This window comes from Salvelinus sp. IW2-2015, unplaced genomic scaffold (assembly GCF_002910315.2).
Source record: "Salvelinus sp. IW2-2015 unplaced genomic scaffold, ASM291031v2 Un_scaffold3214, whole genome shotgun sequence".
In the NCBI taxonomy this organism is placed as follows: Eukaryota; Metazoa; Chordata; class Actinopteri; order Salmoniformes; family Salmonidae; genus Salvelinus; species Salvelinus sp. IW2-2015.
In genome coordinates this window covers 11,718-30,465 of record NW_019944501.1, presented here as the reverse complement: position 1 = coordinate 30,465, position 18,748 = coordinate 11,718, and the positions used below count along the sequence as shown (strand labels likewise).

The window sequence follows — 18,748 nt, the reverse complement described above, 5'->3', positions numbered from 1 at the left end:
AGTCAGTTTTACGAGGGTATGTTTGGCAGCATGAGTGAAGGATGCTTTGTTGCGAAATAGGAAGCCAATTCTAGATTTACTTTTGGATTGGAGATGCTTAATATGAGTCTGGAAGGAGAGTTTACAGTCTAACCAGACACCTAGGTATTTGTAGTTGTCCACATATTCTAAGTCAGAACTGTCCAGAGTAGTGATGCTAGGCGGGTGGGCAGATGCGGGCAGTGATCGGTTGAAGAGCATGCATTTAGTTTTACTTGCATTTAAGAGCAGTTGGAGTCCACAGAAGGAGAGTTGTATGGCATTGAAGCTCTTCTGGAGGTTAGTTAACACAGTGTCCAAAGAAGGGCCAGAAGTATACAGAATGGTGTCGTTTGCATAGAGGTGGACCAGAGAATCACCAGCCGCAAGAGCGAAGTCATTGATGTATACAGAGAAAAGAGTCGGCCCAAGAATTGAACCCTGTGGCACCCCCATAGAGACTGCCAGAGGTCCGGACAACAGGCCCTCACATTTGACACACTGAACTCTATCTGAGAAGTAGTTGGTGAACAAGGCGAGACAGTCATTTGAGAAACCAAGGCTGTTGAGTCTGCCGATAAGAATGCGGTGATTGACAGAGTCGAAAGCCTTGGCCAGGTCGATCGATACGGCTGCACAGTATTGTCTTTTGTTGATGGAGATTATGATATCGTTTAGGACCTTGAGCGTGGCTGAGGTGCACCCATGACCAGCTCGGAAACCAGATTGCATAGTGGAGAAGGTACGGTGGGATTCGAAATGGTCGGTGATCTGTTTGTTAACTTGGCTTTCGAAGACCTTAGAAAGGCAGGGTAGGATAGATATAGGTCTGTAACAGTTTGGGTCTAGCGTGTCTCCCCCTTTGAAGAGGGGGATGACCGCGGCAGCTTACCAATCTTTGGGGATCTCAGACGATACGAAAGAGAGCTTGAACAGGCTAATAATAGGGGTTGCAACAATTGCGGCAGATGATTTTATAAAGAGAGGGTCCAGATTGTCTAACCCAGCTGATTTGTAGGGGTCCAGTTTTTGCAGCTCTTTCAGAACATCAGTTATCTGGATTTGGGTGAAGGAGAAATGGGGGAGGCTTGGGCAAGTTGCTGTGGGGGGTGCAGAGCTGTTGACCGGGGGATGGGTAGCCAGGTGGAAAGCATGGCCAGCCTTAGAAAAATGCTTATTGAAATTCTCGATAATCGTAGATTTATCTGTGGTGACAGTGTTTCCTAGCCTCAGTGCAGTGGGCAGCTGGGAGGAGGTGCTCTTATTCTCCATGGACTTTAGTGTCCCAGAACCTTTTGGAGTTTGTGCTACAGGATGTAAATTTCTGTTTGAAAAAGCTAGCCTTTGCTTTCCTAACTGCCTGTGTATATTGGTTCCTGACTTCCCTGAAAAGTTGCATATCACAGGGGCTATTCGATGCTAATGCAGTACGCCACAGGATGTTTTTGTGCTGGTCAAGGGCAGTCAGGTCTGGAGTGAACCAAGGGCAATATCTGTTCCTGGTTCTACCGTTTTTGAATGTGGCATGCTTATTTAAGATGGTGAGGAAAGCACTTTTAAAGAATAACCAGGCATCCTCTACTGACGGAATGAGGTCAATATCCTTCCAGGATACCCAGGCCAGGTCGATTAGAAAGGCCTGCTCGCTGAAGTGTTTTAGGGAGCGTTTGACTGTGATGAGGGGTGGTCGTTTGACCGCAGACCCATTACGGACGCAGGCAATGAGGCAGTGATCGCTGAGATCCTGGTTGAAGACAGCAGAGGTGTATTTAGAGGACAGGTTGGTCAGAATGATATCTATGAGGTTGCCCGAGTTTACGGATTTGGGGTTGTACCTGGTAATTTGTTCCATGATAATTTGGGTGAGATTGAGGGCATCCAGCTTAGATTGTAGGACGGCCGGGGTGTTAAGCATATCCCAGTTTAGGTCACCTAACATTACAAACTCTGAAGATAAATGGGGGGCAATTAATTCACATATGGTGTCCAGGGCGCAGCTGGGGGCTGAGGGGGGTCTGTAACAAGCGGCAACAGTGAGAGACTTATTTCTGTAAAGGTGGATTTTTAAAAGTAGAAGCTCGAACTGTTTGGGCACAGACCTGGATAGCATGACAGAACTCTGCAGGCTGTCTCTGCAGTAGATTGCAACTCCACCCCCTTTGGCAGTTCTGTCTTGGCGGAAAATGAATACACATACATAAAGGCATTTTTCAGCTATGATTTTACCACTCAGAATCCAGAATGGATATGACAATGGGGCCAGCACAGGATGTAATACACCCTTACAACAATCTACTTTTGTTCTTCTTGACTTGTTATCTGGTAAATTGCTACTATGTGTCAAAAAAGAGCCCCAATTAGGGGTTAGTGTACTCCAGTAATAAAGGGCATGAGAGACTAGTCAGTGGTAGAATTGAGTTGGCACTTTATTGGCCCAAACATTCACAGACCCACAAGGTTGAGGTTACTCATGGACAGTAATTAGTAATACTTTTTTTTTGCATTGATGCATTGTATCTTCTAACTGTCCAAGAATAGGATCCAAAGTGTTAGGAAATATTTGTTCCCATAAATACAAAGGAGAATGTCTCTCCTCATACCTCTGGCTCTTTAGTCAGACTGCCAGACTGTGCACCACAGAGCCAATCAGGAGAGAATACATACAGGTCAACGGTGCCAATTGAAAGTCAAAGGGTTTACAGAGAWCCCCTGTGGTTCAAGTCTGCTCTGCACATGTCTGAAAGTGACAGAGCCAGCAGCCAAGAGGGTTTTTCACAGTATGTCATAAAAAAGTATTACACTTATGAATTGATGTAAAATGCTAATATGTATTAGATCCAGTACAATGGAATAACTAAGACCTGAATTTGAATGCAGCGTGTTCCGATTCCTTCTTCTCTTTCTGTCCAGCAGGGTCAACCAAAACACTTGGTTCATGCAGATACTGGGGAAGCAATATATATATATAGAATAGAATAGAATATAGAATATAGAAGCAATATAGAAATGTATTGATCCCTTAAATTATTTTACTATTAAATGACTGTTGCGTCAAAAAACAGAACACTCGTTTTCAAGTTTGGGCAGAGCTGAAATAATTATAACACCTAGACAACTTGACAATGACCCATATCACAATCCTCATACCTCTTCACAAAAATGTACCTAAATCAATTTTGTAAAAAGGATTTTACTTACAAAAGACGTAGGAATTTATTTCCCCAGTTAGATATAGGTTCAGTAGGCCACATGACCAAGGAGCTATTGAAATTCTACATTTTGAAAAATTATTTTAAAATCTTGTGAGATGAAAATGAACAAACTAAAAGGTGTGCAATATAGAAGGGTAGTCCGTGGACATACTCAGCCTTGTTTGAAGTCATTAGGTCACATGACCAAGGAGCTATTGAAATTCTACATTTTGAAAAATTATTTTAAAAACGTGTGAAATGAAAATGGACAAACTAAAGGGTGTGCAATATAGAAGGGTAGTCAGTGGACATTCTGAACCTTGTTTAAATTCAGTAGGTCACATAACCAAGGAGCTATTGAAATTTGAATGTAAAAAAGTTTGTACTTTGTTTATGCTCCCTAACTAATTCAACTTGGAATACAAAATGCTGCTCACATTTCCACAGGTTTATTAGCTTTGGAAATCGAATTAATGTCCAAATTGTGAAAATAAGACCTGTGCAATGTTTTGCACAATTTTTCCAACATCATGACACTTATTTGGAGTCTGTGGCTCAAGTGGTTTGAAAGCTATTGTGGTTTGAAAGCGCGAATATCTGTTGAATATCCAACTTGAAACTGTCTTTACCTCGGTGCTGGACAGTAGGCCTATGGTTGGTATTCCTGTTTTTATTTTCAACACTGATGTAATTAGTACAGTCATTGGCTTCGAAAGTATTCACCCACCTTGGCATTTTTCCTATTTTGTTGCCTTACAACCTGGAACTAAAATAGATTTTTTGTGTAAATCATTTGATTTACACAACATGCCTACCATTTTCAAGATTCAAAATATTTTTTTATTGTGAAAGAAACAAGAAATAAGAGAAAAAACCCAACTTGAGCGTGCATAACTAATCACCCACCCAAAGTCAATATTTTGTAGAGCCACCTTTTGCAGCAATTACAGCTGACAGTCTCTTGGGGTATGTCTCTACAAACTTGGCACATCTAGCCACTGGGATTTTTGCCCATTCTTCAAGGCAAAACTGCTCCAGCTCTTTCAAGTTGGATGGGTTCCGCTGGTGTAGAGCAATATTTAAGTAATAGCACATATTCTCAATCGGATTGAGGTCTGGGCTTTGACWAGGCCATTCCAAGACATTTCAATGATTCCCCTTAAACCACTCGAGTGTCGCTTTAGCAGTATGCTTAGGGTCATTGTCCTGCTGGAAGGTGAACCTCCATCCCAGTCTCAAATCTCTGGAAGACTGAAACAGGTTTCCCGTAAGTATTTCCCTGTTTTTAGCACCATCCATTATTCCTTCAATTCTGACCAGCTTCCCAGTCCCTGCTGATGGAAAAACATCCCACAGCATGATGCTGCCACCACCATAATTCACTGTGGGGATGGTGTTCGGTAAGGAGAGGTTTTGGGTTTGCACCAGACATAGCGTTTTCCTTGATGGCCAAAAAGCAACATTTTTGTCTCATCTGACCAGAGTAGCTTCTTCCATATGTTTGGGGAGTCTCCCACATGCCTTTTGGTGAACACCAAACATTTGTTTATTTTTTTCTTTAAGCAATGGCTTTTTTCTGGCCACTCTTCCGTAAACCCCAGCTCTGTGGAATGTACGGCTTAAAGTGGTCCTATGGACAGATACTCCAATCTCCGCTGTGGAGTTTTGCTGCTCCTTCAGGGTTCTTTGGTCGCTTTGTTGCTTCTGATTAATGCCCTCCTTGCCTGGTCTGAGTTTTGGTGGGCGGCCCCCTCATGGTAGGTTGGTTGTGCTGCCATATTCTTTGCATTTAAAAAAAATGGATTTAACGGTGCTCCGTGGGATGTTCAAAGATTCAGATATTTTTTTATAACCCAACCCTGATCTGTACTTCTCCACAACTTTGTCCCTGACCTGTTTGGAGAGCTCCTTGGTCTTCATGGTGCCGCTTGCTTGGTGGTGCCCCTTGCTTAGTGGTGTTGCAGACTCTGGGTGTCACACCCTGGCCTTAGTTATCTTTGTTTTCATTATTATTTTAGTTAGGTCAGGGTGTGACATGGTGTAGTATGTGTTTTTGTATTGTCTAGGGTGTTGTATGGTTTAGGGGMTTAAGTAGAGTAGATGGTTTAGTGTTCAGTGTAGGTSTCTAGGAAAGTCTATGGTTGCCTGAATTGGTTCTCAATRAGAGACAGCTGGTTATTGTTGTCTCTGATTGGGAGCCATATTTAAGGCAGCCATAGGCTTTAGCTGGTTGTGGGTAATTGTCTATGTTGAACGTTTGTTGCTTGTCTGTGCACTTACGTTATTTAGCTTCACGGTCGTTTGTTGTTTTTGTTAGTTTGTGTATAGTGTTCGTTTTCGTGTTTTCTCTCTTCCACAATAAAGAAATGTATTTTGCACACGCTGCGCCTTGGTCCAATCTCTCACAAGAAGACGATCGTGACACTGGGGCCTATCAGAACAGGTGTATATATACTGAGATCATGTGACAGATCATGTGACACTTAGATTACGCACAGGTGGACTTTATTTAACTAATTATGTGATTTCTGAAGGTAATTGGTTGCACCAGATCTTATTTTGGGGCWTCATAGCAAAGGGGGTGAATACATATGCATGCACCACATTTCCATTTTAAATTTTTTAGAATTTTTCTTTTCATTTCACTTCACCAATTTGGACTATTTTGTGTATGTCCATTACATGAAATCCACATAAAAAAAATAAAAAAAGATTTAAATTACAGGTTGTAATGCAACAAAATAGGAAAAATGCCAAGGGGATTAATACTTTTGCAAGGCACTGTACATGACAAAAACGTGTACAATATGGCCGAGCCTAACTGAACCACAGCTGACTGCGAGGAAACGTGCTTCGGTAGCTTACTTTCGGTTATGTTCGGCTATTGTTGACATAGTGTGGGTCATGTACTAGTGGTGCGCGGGTCAGCGGTTTGTTCACCCGCCGCAATTGCTAATAACCCATTCCCAACCGCCCGACTACATGTGATGAAGTGACAATCTGAAGCCCACACCCAACCCTAATCCGCAAYTATAGAAAATGCGCTATAGGCTACAGTCAAAGACTGCAGAACGATTTTTTTTGTCAGAGGTTGCAGGATTTATTTAGCCTGTTTTAGGTATGTTTCTGATTATAATTTCCCGACATTTTGGTAGGCTATTTGTTAGTCAACTTGTCTATAATTAGATAAATGTAGCTTCTCTTTTGTAATTATATGTTGCACTAGAAGACTAAATAAACCCTTGCTCAACAGAATAATGTAATAGATCGATCGAATAATTCATTATATCTAGTTAACATCGGTAAAGTTCTCGGTCATCTTTCACATAGCAAAGACGTTTAAAGACTGGGAAGAAAATACAATAACACAACAAAGAAACGGGAAAGATTTTTTGTGCAAAATGTCCAATTGACATCAGTTTGACCGGTTGTAAGGAAAAAGAAAGCTGTGAAAACGACCCAACTTGTTTCTGATAAGATGCTTTGATGCATATTTTATGTTGTTGAAATACTAACAGCTTTTATGTTTTTATGATAAAGCCAGCACCTCTACAGATGGTATCTAACTGAGAATTGACTAATCTCAAGATGCAGAAATTAATAAATCATATTTATCCAGTCCTGTTCCCAAGTCCAAATTTTGCCTACATTTGGTGTATCATTTTACTGCAAGAAATGCTTAATTCTGCAGGAGTTATTATTAAGACTATAGCCCTATTCACACGGGACTAGTATTACTAGAGAACGTTCTTTCTCTTTTTTTTCTATAATTTGACAGTTATGATGGAATCCTGGTGTGAAGATAGTTCAACAAATCCAGGTGGTAACAAGCTACACTGATAACTCGAGTTTGGTTATTGTCATGATGGAGGCCAGGCAGTGAGTAATCCGGTTTAGTTATGTTTAATAACTCAGAAATTGTTTGTATTAAAATGGTCCACAGGGTGAATATTTGTATTCGGTAGAGAGGATGTTATAGATTTGATTTCTCTCAAAAGGGGAGATGTAGTGATGTCTGATAGATTTGTCCCTAATTGATTGGTTATGCGTGTCATCGTCATAACTGAAAATGACTAACCAAGCAATGACGACTAGCAGATAAAAGCTCTGTGGACTGCATGTTAATTACCTGATTTAAATGTCAGTAAAAAAAATGGTAACATTAGTTTAGTTTTTCTTTAACATCGACAACACACGTAACTGTGTCAACTAGGACATCGGGGTAGACAGCCCTTTGTCCACAGCAACATTGGGATTATTCTGCCCCGAAACGGTTGCTGTATCTATACCTCTTTCTTAATAATAAAAAAAAAGGATTTTGTCGCTCTTTTCAGAAAGGAAAAGTAAGCATGTTTCTTTTTTTCCAAGTGTCTCTGAACCTCAGTGGTAGTTTTACCTGTTGACTTCTCGAGGTTATTCTCACCAGTTGTGGTGAGGCTGGCTGGGGTGGTTGTCTGAGTGAGGGGATGGGAGTTGGCTGGCTCACAGTTGGGGCCTGTGTGCTGTCCTCACTGGTAGACTGGGTGGCTCCTTTGTTGTGCTGCTAATTGTCTCTCTGGAGTAGGTGACTGTAGAAAAGCCTGAAGGTGTCGCCTGTTTCTCCGAGCGATGGTGCCGTGTTCAGTTTCCACAACGTAGGATCTTGGCTCTGGAGATTTGCTGATGACAACTGGTAGTGTTTTCCATCCTTTCTCTCCATCCAGCTTGACTCTTACTCTGTCCAGGGTTTAATTCTGGTAGGGGGTGCACTGAATGCCTCCTCTTATAGAAAAACTGGTAAGCTTGTTTGGCTTTCTGGTCCTTCTGTTTAACACCGTCGTAGCTGATGCGTTTTGGTTGGAGTTTCCCATCCAGCACGGGGACCGTCGTCCAGACGTCGTCCAGATCTGATGTCATGTAATGAGTTGCGCTGGGCTTGCTCCTGTTGCGCTGATGGGCGTACAGCTTTCTCCGCAGCGCCGTTTGCCTGCAGGTAATGGAGACTGGAGGTAGTATGAGTGAAATGTCATTCAGGGGTCGCTACTGCTCGTGTGCCTGTTTTGCATGTTATTTTGGCATTAATACGTGTCACATATCGGTTTGTAAAAAAATATATAATTGATTTAACAAAGCCGCATACAAACATGTTCTATTTTTTTGCTTTCTTGAGTAATGCAGTTCCAAAATGCAGGTGTTTCAGCCTAGCTCTGCTTTCTGTGGTGGTGGGGCAGCTAGCGGAAAATACGGAGCGTTGGGGTTGGTAATGTTCTCTGGTTGACCGTGATTGGCTCAGTGTTCTGTCACTTATGGGGACACTATGTCACCGCACAATCTATGGGGAGAGCTTGAAAATTCAACCCCTTTGGGTGCTGCCATAGATTTACATTAGAAGTGCCCATCCAAGAAGGCTCAAGGTCATTGGCCACAGATAAAATGACGTCAAATCACTTTATATCTACCGTAGCTTTGATAGGACTGATCATGTCAACATCATACTTTCAAAATCTTAGCTAGCAAGCTAGCAGTAATCATCATGAATTAAGTCGACAATTTACTGGCAAATCCTTTTCATATGAAAAGGAATTATGGATAAAACGTATCGATGCTCATCGGCCATTGGACATAAACAMTACACAACAAGTTGGAAATCGCAAATTCAACAATGGAAAGAATCAGTGGCTAACTGCAAGCGGTGCAAAGTAATCACTAGCCTGCTATTCAGTGGAGTGGGTGTGTGGTTGGTGTGATTGGTGATAATGGCGCCGAAGGACATGGCTGCCGTTTTACGATCCCTGAACCAATTGTGCTAATGTGTATGTTTTTTTGCGTTATTTGTAACTTATTTTGTACATAATGTTTCTGCCACCGTTTGGGCCGCCTGGCTCGTTGCAAACTAATTTGCCAGAATTTTACGTAATTATGACATAACATTGAAGGTTGTGCAATGTAACAGGAATATTTAGACTTATGGATGCCACCCGTTAGATAAAATACGGAACGGTTCCGTATTTCACTGAAACGATAAAAGTTTTGTTTTCGAAATGATAGTTTCCGGATCTGACCATATTAATGACCTAAGGCTCGTATTTCTGTGTGTTATTATGTTATAATTAAGTCTATGATTTTGATAGAGCAGTCTGACTGAGCGGTGGTAGGCAGCAGCAGGCTCGTAAGCATTCATTCAAACAGCACTTTCGTGCGTTTGCCAGCAGCTCTTCGCTGTGATTCAGGCTTTGAGCTGTTTATGACTTCAAGCCTATCAACTCCTGAGATTAGGCTGGTGTAGCCGATGTGAAATGGCTAGCTAGTTAGCGGGCGTGCGCTGATAGCGTTTCAATCAGTGACGTCACTCGCTCTGAGACCTTGAAGTAGTTGTTCCCCTTGCTCTGCAATGGCCGCAGCTTTTGTGGAACGATGGGTAACGATGCTTCGAGGGTGGCTGTTGTCGATGTGTTCCTGGTTCGAGCCCAGGTAGGGGTGTGGAGAGGGACGGAAGCTCTACCGTTACACTGGCAATACTAAAGTGCCTATAAGAACATCCAATAGTCAAAGGTATATGAAATACAAATGGTATAGAGAGAAATAGTCCTATAATTCCTATAACTACAACCTACAACTTCTTTCCTGGGAATATTGAAGACTCATGTTAAAAGGAACCACCAGCTTTCATATGTTCTTCATGATCTGAGCATGATCTGAGCAAGGAACTTAAATGTTTTTTTTTTTTACATTGCACTTTTACTTTCTTCTCCAACACTTTGTTTTTGCATTATTTAAACCAAATTGAACATTTCATTATTTATTTGAGGCTAAATTGATTTTATTGATGAAATGAAATAAGTGTTCATTCAGTATAGCTGTAATTGTCATTATTACAAATAAATAAATAAAATGGGCCAATTAATCGGTATCGACTTTTTTTTGGTCCTCCAATAATCGGTATCGGCATTGAAAAATCACAATCGGTCGACCTCTAGTAGAAACCACATTTGTTCAAGCAAGTCAACCATATCAGCTATGTTTTTTTTTCAATGCAGTAAATGAGGCTGAATGAACTGTTTCGCTGCCAACCAAGGCTCCGCTGATAGCCAGGTGTAGTAGCAGTGGTAATTGTTGGTTCTGTTTTATTTACCTAACAAATAAGGAACACTCAATGTGCACTTATAAATCATAACAATTTTAATCAAAATACAGCTGTAGACAGAAGTCAAAGATCAGACATCACACATACAACTGATGTCTCTCCTGAGTTCTGCAAAATAGGAAAAGTCCAAGTTACTTTTATCATGCTTGTAGCCAACCCCCTGTGATGTAACTGCCTATGTCATTACCTTCTACTCATGAGACCAAGCCCATGCATTCACAGCTATACAAACAATCGTTTCAGTGTTATCTAAAGGCTCAGCAGTAATTGTCCACTCCCCAAGTTGATTTGTAGTGGTATGTCTGACTAGTCTCTTATCTCTTTCACTCCCCTGCAGGGTTCTGTGTTTATCTTTGAGGTGCTTTCTCACAGACCGTTTCTTTATAAGAGGCAGAGACTAGAAAATAACTGAAACAATATTAAACCTTATGTATACAGTGGGGCAAAAAAGTATTTAGTCAGCCACCAATTGTGCAAGTTCCTCCCACTTAAAGATGAGAGGCCTGTAATTTTCATCATAGGTACACTTCAACTATGACAGACAAAATGAGAAAAAAAAATCCAGAAAATCACATTGTAGGATTTTTAATGAATTTATTTGCAAATTATGGTGGAAAATAAGTATTTGGTCACCTACAAACAAGCAAGATTCTGGCTCTCACAGACCTGTAACTTCTTCTTTAAGAGGCTCCTCTGTCCTCCACTCGTTACCTGTATTAATGGCACCTGTTTTGAACTTGTTATCAGTATAAAAGACACCTGTCCACAACCTCAATGTCACACTCCAAACGCCACTATGGCCAAGACCAAAGAGCTGTCAAAGGACAATGGGTAGAGTAAGGTCTTAAATATAATTGTATTCAAATTCTGGCTTGTGGGAGACTATTGCCTCTTTTTTAGGGCGACTTCGGTTAGACTGATAATCCATGAATTAGCGATCGTAACAGTCTGATATTTAGACAATTCATGGAGCAATATTGTGACCGTTTCTTGTAAACTAGAAAATGTGATATAGGCTAGTCTCATGTGTTGAAAGAAACCAAGTAACAATTTAAAATATGTACCTTTTTAAGATGAAATAATAATTGTGTCACTGTAAACCCGGTCTGTTATGATCAGCATTTATTCACTCCATATCCCCAGCCCCTGTGGCGCCTTTATCACTTTACATTTAATTGCACAAAAAAAGTTTTAACTTTTATGACACACACACACAATCAAAAATTCTTGTGTGTCCTTGCCAGTGTTTCTATAGGACAGCATCATGGCAGGCCAGGCAGTATCCATGAAGGAACCAGTATGTCTGATAGAGAACGACAGTGTTGGGAAGCTGCGTGTTGTCCGCAGTGCACTGGACATCCTGGACCAGATTGACCAGCATGTGGTAGTGGTGTCGGTGGTTGGGCTGTACCGCACCGGCAAGTCCTACCTCATGAACAAGCTGGCTGGCGAGAAAAAAGGTGAGCACATCCACTAAAGTATTTTTGAATCTGTGGTCCGACCAAAGTCCAAACTAAAATATAAACGAAACATGTAAAGTGTTGGTCCCATATTTCATGAGCCTAAATAAAAGATCCCTGAAATTTTCCATATAGACAAAAAGCTTATTTCTTTGAAATGTTGTGCACAAATGTGCTTACATCCCTGTTAGTGAGCATTCCTCCTTTGCTAAGATAATTCATCCACCTGACAGGTGTGGCATACCAAGAAGCTGATTAAACCATTCACCTTGTGCTGGGGACAATAAAAGGCCTCTCTAACATGTGCAGTTGTCATACAACACAATGTCAGATGTCTTGAGGGAGTGTGCAATTTGCATGCTGACTTCAGGAATGTCCACCGAGCTGTTGCCAGAATTGAATGTTCACTTCTCTACCATAAGCAACCTCCAACATCGTTTTGGCAGTACGTCCAACCGACCTCACAATGCAGACCACACGTAACCATGCCAGGACCTATATAACCGGCTTCTTCACCTGCGGGATTTTCTGCACAAACTGTCAGAAACCGTCTCAAGGAAGCTCACCTGCGTGCTCGTCGTCCTCACCATGGTCTTGACCTGACTGCAGTTCGGCGTCTTAACAGATTTCAGTGGGCAAATGCTCACCTTCGATGGGGTTATGGTATGGGCAGGAATAAGCTACTGACAACGAACACAATTGCATTTTATCTATGGCAATTGTAATGCACAGTGATACTGTAACGAGATCCTAAGGTCCATTGTTGTGCCATTCATCCGCCGCCATCACCTCATGTTTCATCATGATAATGCACAACCCCATGTCGCAAGGATCTGTACACAATTCCTGGAAGCTGAAAATGTCCCAGTGCTTTCATGGCCTGCATAGTCACCAGACTTGTCACTCATTGAGCATTTTTGGGATGCTCTGGATCAATGTGTATGACAATGTGTTCCAGTTCCCGCCAATATCCAGCGACTTTGCACAGCCATTGAAGAGGAGTGGGACAACATTCCACAGGCCACAGCCAACAGCCTGATTAACTCTATGCGAAGGAGATGTGTTGCGCTGCATGAGGCAAATGATGGTGACACCAGATACTGACTGGTTTTCTGATCCACGCCCCTACTTTTTTTAAAGGTATCTGTGACCAACATATCCATAGATTAGGGCGTAATGAATTTATTTCAATTTACTGATTTCCTTATTTGAACTAACTCAGTAAAATCTTTGACATTTTTTCATGTATTTTTGGTCAGTGTACATAACAATATGCAAGACCTCAACACTGTTATATGGTTAAGGAATGATTATGTATAAGATAATGATTTCTCATAAAGTGTCACGATCGTTGAAAAGAGTAGACCAAGGCGCAGCGTGCTTAGAGTTCCACATAACTTTAATAAACTGAAACTCACTGAACAAAACAACAAACAACCAACCAAACGAAACGTGAAGCTATACAACTAGCGCTTACAGGCAACTAAACATAGACAAGATCCCACAAACCCAAAAAGGAAATGGCTGCCTAAATATGATCCCCAATCAGAGACAACGATAAACGGCTGCCTCTGATTGGGAACCAGATCAGGCCACCATAGACATACAAATACACCTAGATAACCCACCCAAGTCACCATCACGCCCCAACCAACACAGAGAAAAAACAGCTTACTATGTACAGGGCATGACCGTACCCCTCCCAAAGGTGCGGTCTCCGACTGCAAAACCTGACTCAATAGGGGAGGGTCCGGGTGGGCATCTAGGATGGATGACGCAGGGCGTCGGGGGCGGCTCCGGTGCGGCGGCATCGCCAGAAACACCGTACCGTGGGTCGTCGCTGGAGGCACCGGACCGTGGATCGTCGCCGGAGGCTCCGAACCGTAGATAGTCGCAGGAGGCTCTGGACTGAACCCCTGCTGAAGGCTCTGGACTGAACCCCTGCTGAAGGCTCTGGACCTTTGCTGGAGGCTCCGGACTGTGGCCCGTCGTCGGAGGCTCCGGACTGTGGCCCGTCGTCGGAGGCTCCGGACTGTGGCCCGTCGTCGGAGGCTCCGGACTGTGGCCCGTCGCCGGAGGCTCCGGACTGTGGAGGCGCACTGGAGGCCTGATGCATGGGACCGGTACAGGTGGCACCGGGCTGATGACACGCACCTCAGGGCGAATGCGGAGAGGAGACACAGGACATACTGGACTGTGGAGGCGCACTGGAGGTCTAGAGCGCAGAGCTGCACAACCCTTCCTGACTGGATACTCACTCCAGCCCGGCAAGTGCGGGAAGCTAGCACAGGACGCACTGGGCTGTGAAGGCGCACTGGAGACCTGATGCGTGGGACCGGTACAGGTGGCACCGGGCTGATGACCACGCACCTCAGCACGCCCGCTCTGCAGCGCTATCAATGCCAGCACCTCTCTCCGGAATCTGCGTCAACTCCTCACTCGACTCCCTGACTGGCCCACTCTTCGAAAAACAAGTTTTTCTTGGGGTTGCCTCTCGTGCTTGCGCCGTTGAGCTATCTCCTCGTATCTTCGCCGTTCCGCTTTAGCTGCCTATATCTCCTCCTTAGGACGGCAATACTCCCCAGCCTGCTTCCAGGGTCCTTTTCCATCCAGGATCTCCTCCCAAGTCCACTCCTCCTGTACAGCTGCTTGGTCCATTTTTGGTGGGATTTCTGTCACGATCGTCGTATGAGTGAGACCAAGGCGCAGCGTGCTTAGTTCCACATAATTTTAATAAACTGAAACTCACTGAACAAAACAACAAACACCAACCAAACGAAACGTGAAGCTATACAACTAACGCTGACAGGCAACTAAAAATAGACAAGATCCCACAAACACAAAAGGGAAATGGCTGCCTAAATATGATCCCCAATCAGAGACAACGAAAACAGCTGCCTCTGATTGGGAACCATATCAGCAACCATAGACATACAAATACACCTAGATAACCCACCCAAGTCACCATCACGCCCCAACCAACACAGAGAAAAAAACAACTTACTATGTTCAGGGCGTGACATAAAGATAGGTAATCGCAATGTGAAACAGAAAGTGTTAACTTATGTACAACATTTGTCATTCAGAGTTAGAGAGACAGATTTGCTGCACCTAAGTACAGATTTGTTCTGTTCTGACCACCAGTCCGCAAAATTGGAAATTCGACACATCCTGTTATTACATTGTGGAAACTACAGTTTCTCTTTCAGTTTTACACCATAACGTACAACCAGACAGCAGAGCAAACATCAACAAAACATTTTTTCCCGACCACATTTGTTCTAGTGGGTTGTGTAGATCAGGGTGCCGTTTTGCACTGGCTGCTAGTTTCACTTTCAGTCTGTCAGTATTATATACGTATAACTAGACAAAAAGGTTCATCTGAAAACCAGCAGCCTTGAGTAAACACTTTACATCCTGCTGCCTCTTTACAGATTCCATCCTAAGAACCGTTTTTACCTCTGTCCTCAAGGTTTTGCCCTGGGAGCCACCATCCAGTCCAAAACTAAGGGCATCTGGATGTGGTGTGTGCCTCACCCTGAAAAAAAAAAGACCACACCTTGGTGCTGCTGGATACAGAGGGCTTGGGACGTGGAGAAGGTGGGAGGTCAAAGTTCACTCTCTGTCAAAAACCTTTTATGGCTGTTTAGATGACAGAAATATAACATTGCTATGGGTAAAATCCCATGTTATCTCAATAAACTGTGTCTAGTACTGATAGCTGATGTCATCAACTGTATATAATGTCTGACTTATAAATGTATGAGATATAATACACATTGATTCTAAAGAGTATATCAAATAAATAATGACCCATGAGCTTAGTTCAACTGTCATACCCCATCAGAACCCCAAATAAAGCTTGTTTTACTCCAATGTTTGTAAATGTAATTAAACACTGTATAACATCATGGTTAACTACAATTATGATGTCACGGATGGTGAGTCATTGCACCCATAGCTCAGTCTATGAATTTAAGTGGTTACAATTTCTCTAGGCTCATCCCTCATTTAAAAAAAATGTTTGAATCAAAACTGAGTTAGGGTGCAGCTTTTAATGTTTCAATTAAGGATTCCAGCTTTGACCTTTATTTAGGTAGGAGCCCATAAAACGGCGTATGGAGTAGACATTTAGTTACTGACTTAATTTCATTCTAGTATGAACAGAGTACCAATGTGTTCCTTCTGTTGTGTCTGCAGGGTGATGAGAAGAATGACAACTGGATCTTTTCCCTGGCTGTCCTGCTCAGCAGTACTCTGGTGTACAACAGCCTGGGAACCATCGACACAACGCCCTGGAGAAACTACAGTATCCTTCAGCAGGCCTATAAAGAAATATAGTGTAGTGGTTGGATGTCTGGATTCATTTCCATCCCCAACAACCGAACCAACCTCAAAAGCGCTAATCGCTCAGCACTATACTGTATGTAGTAAATCTGGGTTCATTTTGTCCTCAACACGCCTTCTACAGCTATGTGACAGAACTGACAGAGCACATCAAGGTGAAGTCCAACCAGCGAGACGGGGAGAATCTTCAGAGTACCTGCGTTTACTTTCCTTCCTTTGTGTGGACAGTCAGAGATTTCACCCTGACCCTGGAGGTTGATGGGAGACCATCACAGCCAATGAGTACCTGGAGAACGCTCTTAAACTGAAAACAGTGAAGGGAACACCAGCTAGCCACAGCTAACTTCACTCTTAATCTAAACCATGGTTAGATTGAATTTACCAATGTTGACAATACCTTTACAAAATATTAAATGCTTTTCTTCCACACAAATGTCACGGTTAAACATTAATTTGTTAATTAATGATTGATGTACTTTCTTTCATTTACAAAGGTCATAGTAAGAAAGATCAGGCATACAATCTGCCTCGTAGCTGCCTGCGGAACTATTTCTCTCCTCGCGGCTTTGTGTTTGAGAGGCCAGCCAGTGGAGACAAAATGAGACGTATGGAGGAGCTGACCGACGCTGACCTGGAGCCTGCCTTTGTGGAGCAAGCCAAGGAGTTCTGTGACCACGTCTTCAAGGAGGCCAAGACCAAGACCCTGAAACAGGGCCTGAAAGTTACCGGCAGACGTGAGTATTACAACACTATATTGGAAAGCACTTATGAAAGTAGGTCATGATGTTTGATAATACAACTAAACTACTGCTGCTACTATAACCAGTTCCTCTTTATTATTATTATGATGATTACTACAACCACCATGACCAGTACACTAACAACGCCATTAGTACTTCAAGTCCTCTAATTCTACTACTTACTTTACTTCTATACAAGCAACACTGACCACTACAGTACTACCACCATCACTACCACAACTACCAGATATGCTGATTTCCTGCCCTCTCCTGCAGTGCTGGAAACCTGCAGAGACGTATGTGTCTGCCATCCGTAGCGGGCAGATCCCCTGCCTGGACAATGCTGTGTTGGCTCTGGCCCAAATTGAGAACTCCAGTGCCATCGAGAGGGCCAAGCCCACTACCAAAAGGCATGGCTGACTGGGTAGCCTACCCCACAGAGACCCAAGAGGAGCTGTCTGAAGTGCATGCTGTCATGGAGAAGGAGGTGCTGGCATATTCATCAACAACTCCTTCAAAGACGGAGGACCAGAAGTACCAGTTGGAGCTCATGGTATGGGAATGTAGAGTCTATATTCAATCAGTGATGCATGTATTTAACAAGATGAGGATAATTTGTCATTTGTGTTAGCTTACCCTTTATGCTACACTTACATGTACATTTTAGTCATTTAGCAGACACACTTATCCAGAGCGATTTACAGCAGCAATTAGGGTTAAATGCCTTACTCAAGGGCACATTGACAGATTATTCAACATTTATTACTCAACTGAACCAAGACATTGGTTTGTTCTGGTACATTCTGAACCAACATCTCAAACACCAAAATAGAAAGTGCTTCAAGAGGAGTATGAGAAGATCTGGAGAGGAACTACAAGGAGTCCCAGAAGGCAGCGAGTCCAAAATCGAATGCATCTTTTGCCCCCTTGGAGGAGAAAATAAGGGATGGCGTCCAATGACCCCTGGATACAAAGAGTACTGCAACGACCTGAAACTGGCCACCAGTGAATTCAGATCTGAGGGAGGCAGGGGAGTGAAGGTATGTTGGGAGGTGGTGCTATTTATAGATAATGTAATTATCATGTTTTTGTGGATGCTGTCAAAGGAGTTATGAATGCACTGATGTGATGTTGAAAGTTAAATATTATGTGTGGTTGTTCCAGGCTGAAGAGGTACTGAAGGAGAGTACTTGGAAAGGAAGGCCATCATTGGTCAGACCATCCTGTCAGCAGACCACCCTCACTGAAGCTGAGCAGAGAGCAGAAGGGATATAGGTCACCATGAATATATGCACTCCATGACCTGGCAAACACATTCTAATGGACCACCAAATGGAGGCTTACCTCTCGTTCTCTTGATATTTATCTCTCTCTCTCACACATACCTGTCTACCTGCAGCGGAGCAAGCGAAAAGGAGCATCTGAGCGGGAGAATCGAGCCATGGAGGAGCAGCTGGTTGTCCAGGAAGTTGAGAGCGGACCGAGAGAGACGTATGAGGAGAATGTGAACCAGCTGATGGAGAGGATGGGAGAGAGCAGTAGAAATGCCGTGCAGAGCACGATAGAGTTCTGCAGGCCAGACTTAAGGTAGGATTTTTAAAAACACAAACATTGAGACAACACTTTAAAAACTACAGGAACTCTAGGGTTAAGATTAAAATGTGTGTATGTGTTTTGTTTTAATGACACAGTCCGTGATGTGTAAAAACAAACCTTGTAATTTCAGGAGCAGAATGACCTTCTCCACAAGGGTTTGATGACAGAGCACACCAAATGCAAAGAGAGATAGATACGCTTAAGGGTGCAAAGCACAAGAGAAGAGAAAAACCCTCATTTATGAGCACAGCTCTGGATACTGTTGGGACTGCA

At 42.9% G+C, this 18,748-nt stretch overlaps 1 pseudogene; it reads left to right on the top strand.

Annotated features, from left to right (window-relative positions):
• Positions 1-18,748, top strand: part of LOC112075518 (guanylate-binding protein 1-like) — a 28,692-nt pseudogene extending 9,944 nt beyond the window's left edge.